Genomic DNA, 8,579 nt, shown 5'->3' with positions numbered 1-8,579 from the left:
GGCCCCTGGAAGCAATAAAGCCTAAGTCAAATGGCTTCCTGACTATGAGGAGGGAACCTCAAGGTTCCCAGAGGACCTCTGACGCTTTGAGAAAGCTGGGAAAGAAAAGCAGAGGGGGCTTCCAGAGCAAGAGGCAGAGGCTCCCCTGTGTATTTAGGGGAACTAGAGAGCAAAAATGCTGTCCCAGGTTCTGTAGAGAAGCGCTGTACTCTCTGTGTCTAGGTAAACTGCCCTGAGCACTTTCAGAGGATTTCTGGGGTTTGGGGTGTGCATATGCCTGTGTGAGGAGACTAGGGGTGACACTAGTTAGTAGGTGTAAGGTGCAGGGGTCCACCCCTCCCAGCCCTGTCTCAAGTCGGTGCTCCCTGGCCAACTTTAGGTTTGCAGGCACTGCAAGGCAGCGGGAGAGAGATGCTTCTTGGGTTTGCTATGACTGTTTAATTTGTAAAGGTGCCTGCCTGCCTCTGTATTTATGTATGTATTATGTATACCGTCTGTGTGCCTGGTGCCTGCAGAGGTCATAAGAGGACAGTGAATCCTCTGGAACTGGAGTTACAAATTGTTGTGAACTACCCTGTGGGTGCTGGGAACCTAACCCAGGTGCCCTGCAGGAACAGTAAGTGCTCTCAACCTGAGCTCTACCCTTTTTTTTCCAGCCCTGGTTGCTTTTTGATACAAAGTCTGACGTATTCCAGGTTAGCCTTGAATTCCTTGTGTTGCCAAGGAGGACCAATTTCTGATCCTCCTACCTTCATCTTCTCAGTATTGGGGTTGCAGGTGGGAACCACCAGGCCTAACGTTATTTGTGTCTGGGTGTAGAACCCAGGGCTTCATGCACAGTAGCACACGATCTGTCCATTGAGCCATATCCCAGCACCAAGAGATGCATCTTGATTTAGACACCTCTGGGGTGTAGTTTGAACTCTGACACCGAGCAGGTGAGTGACAGGGGCAGGTTGAGTGGCTTCTCCACACTTTAGGCTCCTTGATTGTAAAATGAGTCTAATAATAGCTACCTTAGGTTATAGGGATAAAGGTTTGAGTTAAACCTAAATCCTGTGGAAGTCTGTTTAAAAAAGATTTATTTATTTATGATATATAAGTACACTGTAGCTGACTTCAGACATACCAGAAGAGGGAATCAGATCTCATTACAAATGGTCGTGAGCCACCATGTGGTTGCTGGGATTTGAACTCAGGACCTCTGGAAGAGCAATCAGTGCTCTTAACCACTGAGCCATCTCTCTAGCCCTACCTGTGGGAAGTCTTATATTTAAGAAACATTTATTTGTATTCTTTTCTTTCCTTTTTATTTTATTTTATTTTTTTCAGGGTTTAGACAGGGTTCCTCTGTGTAGTCCTAGCTGTCCTGGAACTTGCTCTGTAGACCAGGCTGTCCTCAAACTCAGAGATCCAGCTGCCTCTGCCTCTTGAGTGCTAGGATTATGGTGTACACCACCAGGCCCAGCTGAGAAATGTTTGTTTCTTATATGATGATCACACCCTTTGAGGTGGGGCAAGTACTAAGGTCTCACCATGATAAGCAAGTACTTTAACACTGAGTTACAAACCCAACTCTGGCAATATATTTTAGATGAGATTAACCTTGGGGGTGGGGGGGCAGCGCAGTATGTTGGAGAGATGTTTTAGTGGCTGAAGTGCTTGTACTCAGGGTGAAAAGCTGGCTTCAGATCCTCAGAGCCCACATAGAATGCCAGGAGGGTGTGGTAGCCTATCTGTGATTTCAGGCTTAGTGGGTGGAGACAGGAGAGTCTAGAGCAAGCTGGATGGCAAGGCTAGCCTTGTGAGTGAGCGAGTGAGCTCTGGGTTGGAGTGAGTGGTGCTGCCTCAAGGAATATGGTGGACGCGCGATCAAGTATGATTCCTGACCTCACCATCTACAACACAGACAGACACAGACACAGACACACACACACACACACACACACACATGAAAATAGAGAAAGGAAAAAGTAAAGGAGGCCAGGGTGTAGCTCAGTGGAGGACCCTTACCCAGGACACAAGAAATCCTGGGTTCAGCCCCAGCTTGAAAAAAAGAAATTAGATTGGTAGATTGTTGAGTAAAGCAGATTGCAGTTCATGTTGTGGCTAAGCTTCATCTGAACAGCTGGAGGTCAGGTAGTTAGAATGCCACGAGATGGCTATCCCTTAGAGGGGGAGAGCAGAACAGCAACACAGCCATGTGCTTGAACTGGAATCCTGGAACTTTCCTAGGCCTCGGCCTGCTGACCCACCCTTCAGGCTTTGGACTTGGCTGATGCCAGTTCTTTAAAAATCAGTCTACCAGTCCCCTTCCCTCTGCCACTGATTCGTGGGAGAACCCTGACTCATACGCTGTTTTCACAAAAGGAAGGAAAGGCTAGCCTAACTGTGCGACACTACACAATCTTGGGGCTGGCAGGCAACACACTGTCAACACTTACACTTGCTGTTCCCATGCCGTGGGCTCCTGCCCCCAGCTTGAACTTTTTTTTATGTATATGAGTACACAGTCATTGTCTTCAGACTTATCAGAAATGGACATCGGATCCCGTTGCAGATGGTTGTGAGCCACCATGTGGTTGCTGGGAGTTGGACTCAGGACCTGTGGAAGAGCAGCCAGTGTTCTTAACCCCTGAGCCCTCTCACCAGCCCCTTGAACATTGTTTTTTTTTTTTTTTTGGTTCTTTTTTTTGGAGCTGGGGACCGAACCCAGGGCCTTGCGCTTCCTAGGCAAGCGCTCTACCACTGAGCTAAATCTCCAACCCCTTGAACATTGTTTTACGTTACATTTATTTATTTGTGTGTGCTCCGGCATGGTTGTGGAGACTAACTAACTGTGGGAGTCAGCTCTCTCCTTCCACCATGAGAGTCTGAGGGGTAGACTCAGGTTATCAGGCTTGGGGTCAAGCATCCTGACTTAATAAGTTCTCTGACCAGCCCTTTTCCAGCTTCCTGAGGTTCAATCCTGCTATATAGTATTAGTTGGCTTGATGCTTGCCCAGTATGGTCTCACACATGTGATGGATATACACCAGCTCGCCTGGTTTCTCTCTACTTGATATAATAAATACTTGTTTGCTTCTTGTCTCTGTCTTACAATATCACTTTATTGAATGCAAGAGATTTGTCTGCTTAATAGGTAAGTCCTCAGTCGTTTTTGTTTTTTTTTTTTTTTTTTTTTTCGCAGAAGTGAAGGTTCAAACCCAGAACCTGTGGACACGAACAAGTACTCCACCCCTGCCTGATTTATACTCTGCTCAAAACTGTTCGTTTCTTAGAGCAGAGTCTCACTGCCGCTGTCTTGGCTGGTCAAACTCAAGCTCACACTAGCCGATTGCTTCAGCTCCCTGGTCCCTGAAACTGGGACACCATTGCAGTCAGCCAACAGGTGTTTGTAGACAGCATGAGGTCCTTGTGGTCACAGATTAAACAATAGGGAAACCAGGAGTGTTAAACATGAAGGGTTGTCTCCTCAGTGGAGGAGACTACCTGTTTTCCAGTCAGAAGGCTGGGAGTGGATGTAGTTAGTAGCCTGGTGATGTGTGTAGTCTGTTGAGCCGGGGCTCAACCAAATCCCCCAGACGCTCCAGACTCCCCCTCCCTAGACCTTTAGCTTAGTTCTGTTTCTTAGTCAATAGAACTCTTCGTTAGGGGAGATGTCACATGTGCTTTATAGCTTGGTGACTTTCGTGCTCTGTGTATGACAAAGACCACACGAGATCCTCCTGGGGCCCTTAAACAATCAAACTCACCTACACGGAAGAGGTCACACGTACTCTTCGAAAGAGTTTCAGTGTGGTCGCACCTCAAGCTTTATCGTGCACACAGGGTTGAGATAATTGTTACCTGGGAACTTTTCCCCGGAATTGTACATTTAGTCGTGTTTAGTCTAAACTAAACTGCCCGGTGTCAGGCTCTCCTGTTTGAGCCAGCACTGGCTCACGAAGTCGTGTTGAACCTGGTTCCTTCTTGCCTCACGCAGATTGTGCTCTGCCTTCAGTGGGAATTTTCGAAGACCCCACTGGTGTTTACTGACAGGACAGGCAGGACAGCTCCCGGGAGCATACCGTGGCACCCTGGGCTCTTTGGTGAAACTCCGCTTCTGCCTCGAGGCAGTTTGAAAACACCGAACTCGGAGCCACATGTTTCTGCCAACTGCTCAGGTCTATTTCTGGGTCCTTCCTCCCCAAGCGTCCATCTTTTCCTGTCTGGATGCCTTAGGGTAGCTTCTCTGAAAACCCTGATTCACCTGAACCCTTGCCCTAATCAGCACTTTATCTTCGATTTGTCATTTCCCGGTAAAGCCTGTCTGTAGTTTTCCCAGTTTGTGTTTTGTTGATTATATGTATGACTTATGTTACCCCCTAGGAAACTTGGGGACCTTGAGGGCAGGGACGGACAGAGTCTGAGTAACTGGAACCTTCCTGAAGGACCCAGTAATCTTCTTGGCACCTGTGGGTACCTGTATGAAGGTGAACCCCTGACCAAGCCTTTACCTTCAACATAAACATAACTTCTCAAGCTACTGGTGATTGACCCTAGGGCCTTGCCCAGGCTAAGCAGGATCCTTACCAATGAGCTATATACCTAAGCCCTAACTACCAATACCTTTTTGATTTACTTGTTCTTATGTCTGTGCTTTGCCTGCCTGTATATACGCGTACCACGTGTGCCCAGTGCCTGCAGTAGATAAAAGAAGACACCAGATTCCCTGGAGTTATAGATGGCTGTGAACTCTGTCCTGCGAACTAAACTCGGGTCCTCGGCAAGAACAGTGAGGGCTCTTGACTTCTGCCATGAGTACTTTAAAACAATTGTTTCTTTATTAAGCCGGCTGTGGTGGCACGCCCTTTAATCTGAGCTCTCCAAGGCAAAGGCAGGCAGGCTCCATTAGTTTGAGGCTAACCTGGTCTACATAGAGAGCTCCAAGACAGCCAGGGGTACATAGAGAGGTCCAAAAACCAGGGAAAAAATAGATTTCTTATTAATGTGTGTGCACATACATGTGTTAAGGCATGTGCATAGCTGTCTGTGGTGATCAGAAGAGGGGTATAGATCCTGTGGTGTGCAAGAGTTACAAGCAGTTGTGAGCTGGCTGACAGAAGTGTCAAGAACTGAACTCAGGTCCTCCGACAGAGCAGTATGTACTTCTTAACCACTGAGCCATCTCTCCGGCTCCCTAACACAACCCAGATGCTTTTCAGGGGTCTCTAGTCAACAGGTCCTGATCAGTTTTCCCAGTCTTTCCTGCCCTTTCCACCCCAGGAAGCATTCTTTGTCCTGGAGACAACCACGAAGAATTACTCAGCATGGACGTCAGACCTTAGAGCTTTGCTCAAACTTTGCAAGCTGCCTCCGTGCTGCCTGTCAACCTAGACAGCTCTTACTCATCTTTCCACAGTCAGGTCAGGGTCTTGGGCTTCCGTGAAGCCTCCTCCTGGGCAACCCAGTCTTCCTTCTCTGTGTTCCGGTTAATAGCAAACTTTCCTCACCCTTCAGTGACTAGGGTAAGGAGCCCCCAGGTTTAGAATTTGTTTCCTTCTAAAACCTAAGCGAGAAAGGTAGAAAGTGCCGATGACCACGCAGCCGTAGCTCCCCTCAGACAGGTCTGAACGATAAGGTAGATGAAGAAGGCGGCGAGTTTAGCAGACACCATCTTTACGGTGTGGATGTGTGTTTGTCTGCACGTGTGTCTGTGTACCGTGGGCATGCCTTGGAGGTCAGAGCCCCTGGAACTGGAGTTAGTGACGGTTGTGAACCACCATGTAAGGGTTGGGAATTAAACCCAGGACCTCTGAAAGAGCAATATGTGCTCTTAACCACTGAGCCATCTCTCCAGCTTCCGTGCAGTTGTTATTGTGGTTGTGGTTCCTCCTCCTCCTCTTCTTCTTTTTATTTTTTTTAAGGTTTATTTATTTATTTCAAATATGTGGGTATTGGATAAGAGGGCATGGTTGTGAGCCACCATGTGGTTGCTGGGAATTGAACTCAGGACCTCTGGAAGAGCAGTCAGTGCTCTTAGCCACTGAGCCATCTCTCCAGCCCCTCTTCTGTTTTTTGAGACAGGGTTTTTCTGTATAGCTTGGCTGTTCTGGACCTCACTATGTAGACTAGGCTGGCCTTACTTACTGAGATCTGCCTGCCTCTGCCTCTGTGTAAGGCGTAAGCCACTATGTCTGGCTCTCACCAGCTGTTTTGAACAATAATCACTAACCCCTGTTGTATGACTTCTAGATGCCACTTTTTTCTTTTTAAGATTTTATTTACTTATTTATTATATATAAGTAACTGTAGCTGTCCTCAGACACACCAGAAGAGGGCATCATATCTCTTTACAGATGGTTGTGAGCCACCATGTGGTTGCTGGGAATTGAACTCAGGACCTGGAAGAACAGCCATTGCTCTTAACAACTGAGCCATCTATCCAGCCCCAGACAGGACTTTTAACGTTGCTTCAGACATAGTCTGTAGTACGAGCTGGCCTTGACTACACCACAGGCCTCTCATCACCTTTCCAAAAGCTGAGATTACAAGCCTGAGTCATCACATCTGGTTCCTGTATCTACTTAAAAATGCCCTAGGAGAAAGGGACCTGTATTGGCTCAGGGCACCCCCAAACAGCATCTCCTTTGTGTTCTCAGCACAAAGGAGATTTATTTGCCCCAGAGGGACCAAGGGTGGGGAATAAGAGACAAAGACAAGAGATAGAGGAGGAGGGAGGAGGGGAGGCAAAAGGGAGAGGGAAGAGGACAAAGGACTGCCTCTGAATGGAGAAGGGCCCTCGGGCAAATGCTGGTTTGTAAAGGCAATGGAAGGACCCCTGGGTTAGGATGAGGTGTTTAATTTTTTTGTTTGGTTTTTCCAGAGACAGGGCTTCTCTGTGTAACACCCTTCATTGTCCTGAAGCTCACTCTGTAGAACAGGCTGACCTTAAATTCAGAGCTCTATCTGCCTCTGAGATTAAAGATGTGCAGCTCCTCCCATCGAGATGTTTGATTGTGATTGGACAGGTTAATTGGTTGAGCCAAAGGGGGCTTTTGATTGCTGGATTTCAGTACTTTGAAAGCTAGACCTGGTAGTCAGCCTGAGGAAGAGGAAGTGGCCAAATAAGGGAATAGAGCTTGGTGGTGAGTTTTAGGAATGCAATCTAATGGTTTTTAGTAAGGCAGAGAGAGGGAAGGGCAAGCCAGCCAGAGCCCTGTCCACCATGCTCGGGCTATCTGGAGTCCTTCACTAGGTGATTTTTTTGAGGTTTTATATTTACTTGTACGTATGTCTGTGTCACATATGTACAGTGCTCTGTGAGGCCAGAGGGAGGCATGGAATCCTCCGGAACTGAAGTTACAGGAAGTTGTGAAGCCTCCAGGCCCGGGAACAGAACAGAGCTGGGGTCCTCTGCAAGAGCAGCTGACGCTCTAACTGATGAACTAACTCTCTCTCCAGCCTGCAGTCTAGGTATTCTGGTATAAGATATGAGGTTGAAATCTAACTTTTCTTGTCTAAACAGCAAACTAGTTGAAGATTCTTCTGTTTTATGTGTTAGGTCCTGAGCAGTGAATCCAGGGCTTGTCCCTCGAGCACTTCCTCTGCACTGAGCCACCTTTGGCCCTCAAGAGGGTCTCCCAACAATCCATCTTCCTTGAGATTCCGCCTCTCATATATGATGAATTAAGATACTGTTCATTTGGGGCTGGGGATTTAGCTCAGTGGTAGAGCGCTTACCTAGGAAGCGCAAGGCCCTGGGTTCGGTCCCCAGCTCCGAAAAAAAGAACCAAAAAAAAAAAAAAAAAAAAAAAGATACTGTTCATTTAATCTCTTCTCCCTTCTTCAAGATTTATTTTTATTTTGTGGTTATTGATAGGTTATTTCTCAGCCAGTGAAATAAGCCGATTCAAGCCAGATTAGATTATAATAAATGCAGGATTATTGGAAAACTGCTCTCAAGTGAATTAGTTCACTGGCCCCAAGGACTGAGGTCCGGGAAGTTACCATGGGGAGTTGGGGGATGGAGAGAGAAAGGTACAGAGAGAAGAAAAGGAGGAGGGGGAAGGGAAAGGAAGAGAGGGGGAGGAGACTAAAATGTCTGGATTATGTAGGAAGAGCCTCTGGGGGAGGGGCAGCCCAGCCCCTGGGTTGTGGGCAGGGTATGGCAGGTAGGGACTGAGGGATGCTGGGAGGACCTGGAGGTGAGGTTTGCTTTGATGTGTAAAATATGCACCTCAGCCCCCTGTCCCAGGGTCTAAAACAGTCCCAGGCGATGGTTTTGCTGGAAGGTATGTCTGTCCACCACCTCCCTCAGTGTCTCCAGAGGCCAGGAAAGAACACTGCGTCCTCTGCAGCTGGAGACAGGCGATTGTGAGCTGCCACGCAGAGCAATGAATGCTCTTAGCCACTGAGCATCTCCAGCCCCTTCCTTTCTTGAAGAAACAAGCAGAACCTTGGTGCTCTGTGTCTTTTCAACCTCCCAGCTTCAGCCCTTCAAAAATAAAAAAGAACTTAATAATGATCATTGGCAGAAAAACGGCCGTTCACCGCGAGGCGTTTGTGAACTTGGGTCCGTAGGACACCATACTGTT

Source organism: Rattus rattus, chromosome 3 (assembly GCF_011064425.1).
Source record: "Rattus rattus isolate New Zealand chromosome 3, Rrattus_CSIRO_v1, whole genome shotgun sequence".
Classification (NCBI taxonomy): Eukaryota; Metazoa; Chordata; class Mammalia; order Rodentia; family Muridae; genus Rattus; species Rattus rattus.
The sequence above is the reverse complement of the archived record's forward strand: the minus strand, read 5'-3'. Positions refer to the sequence as shown.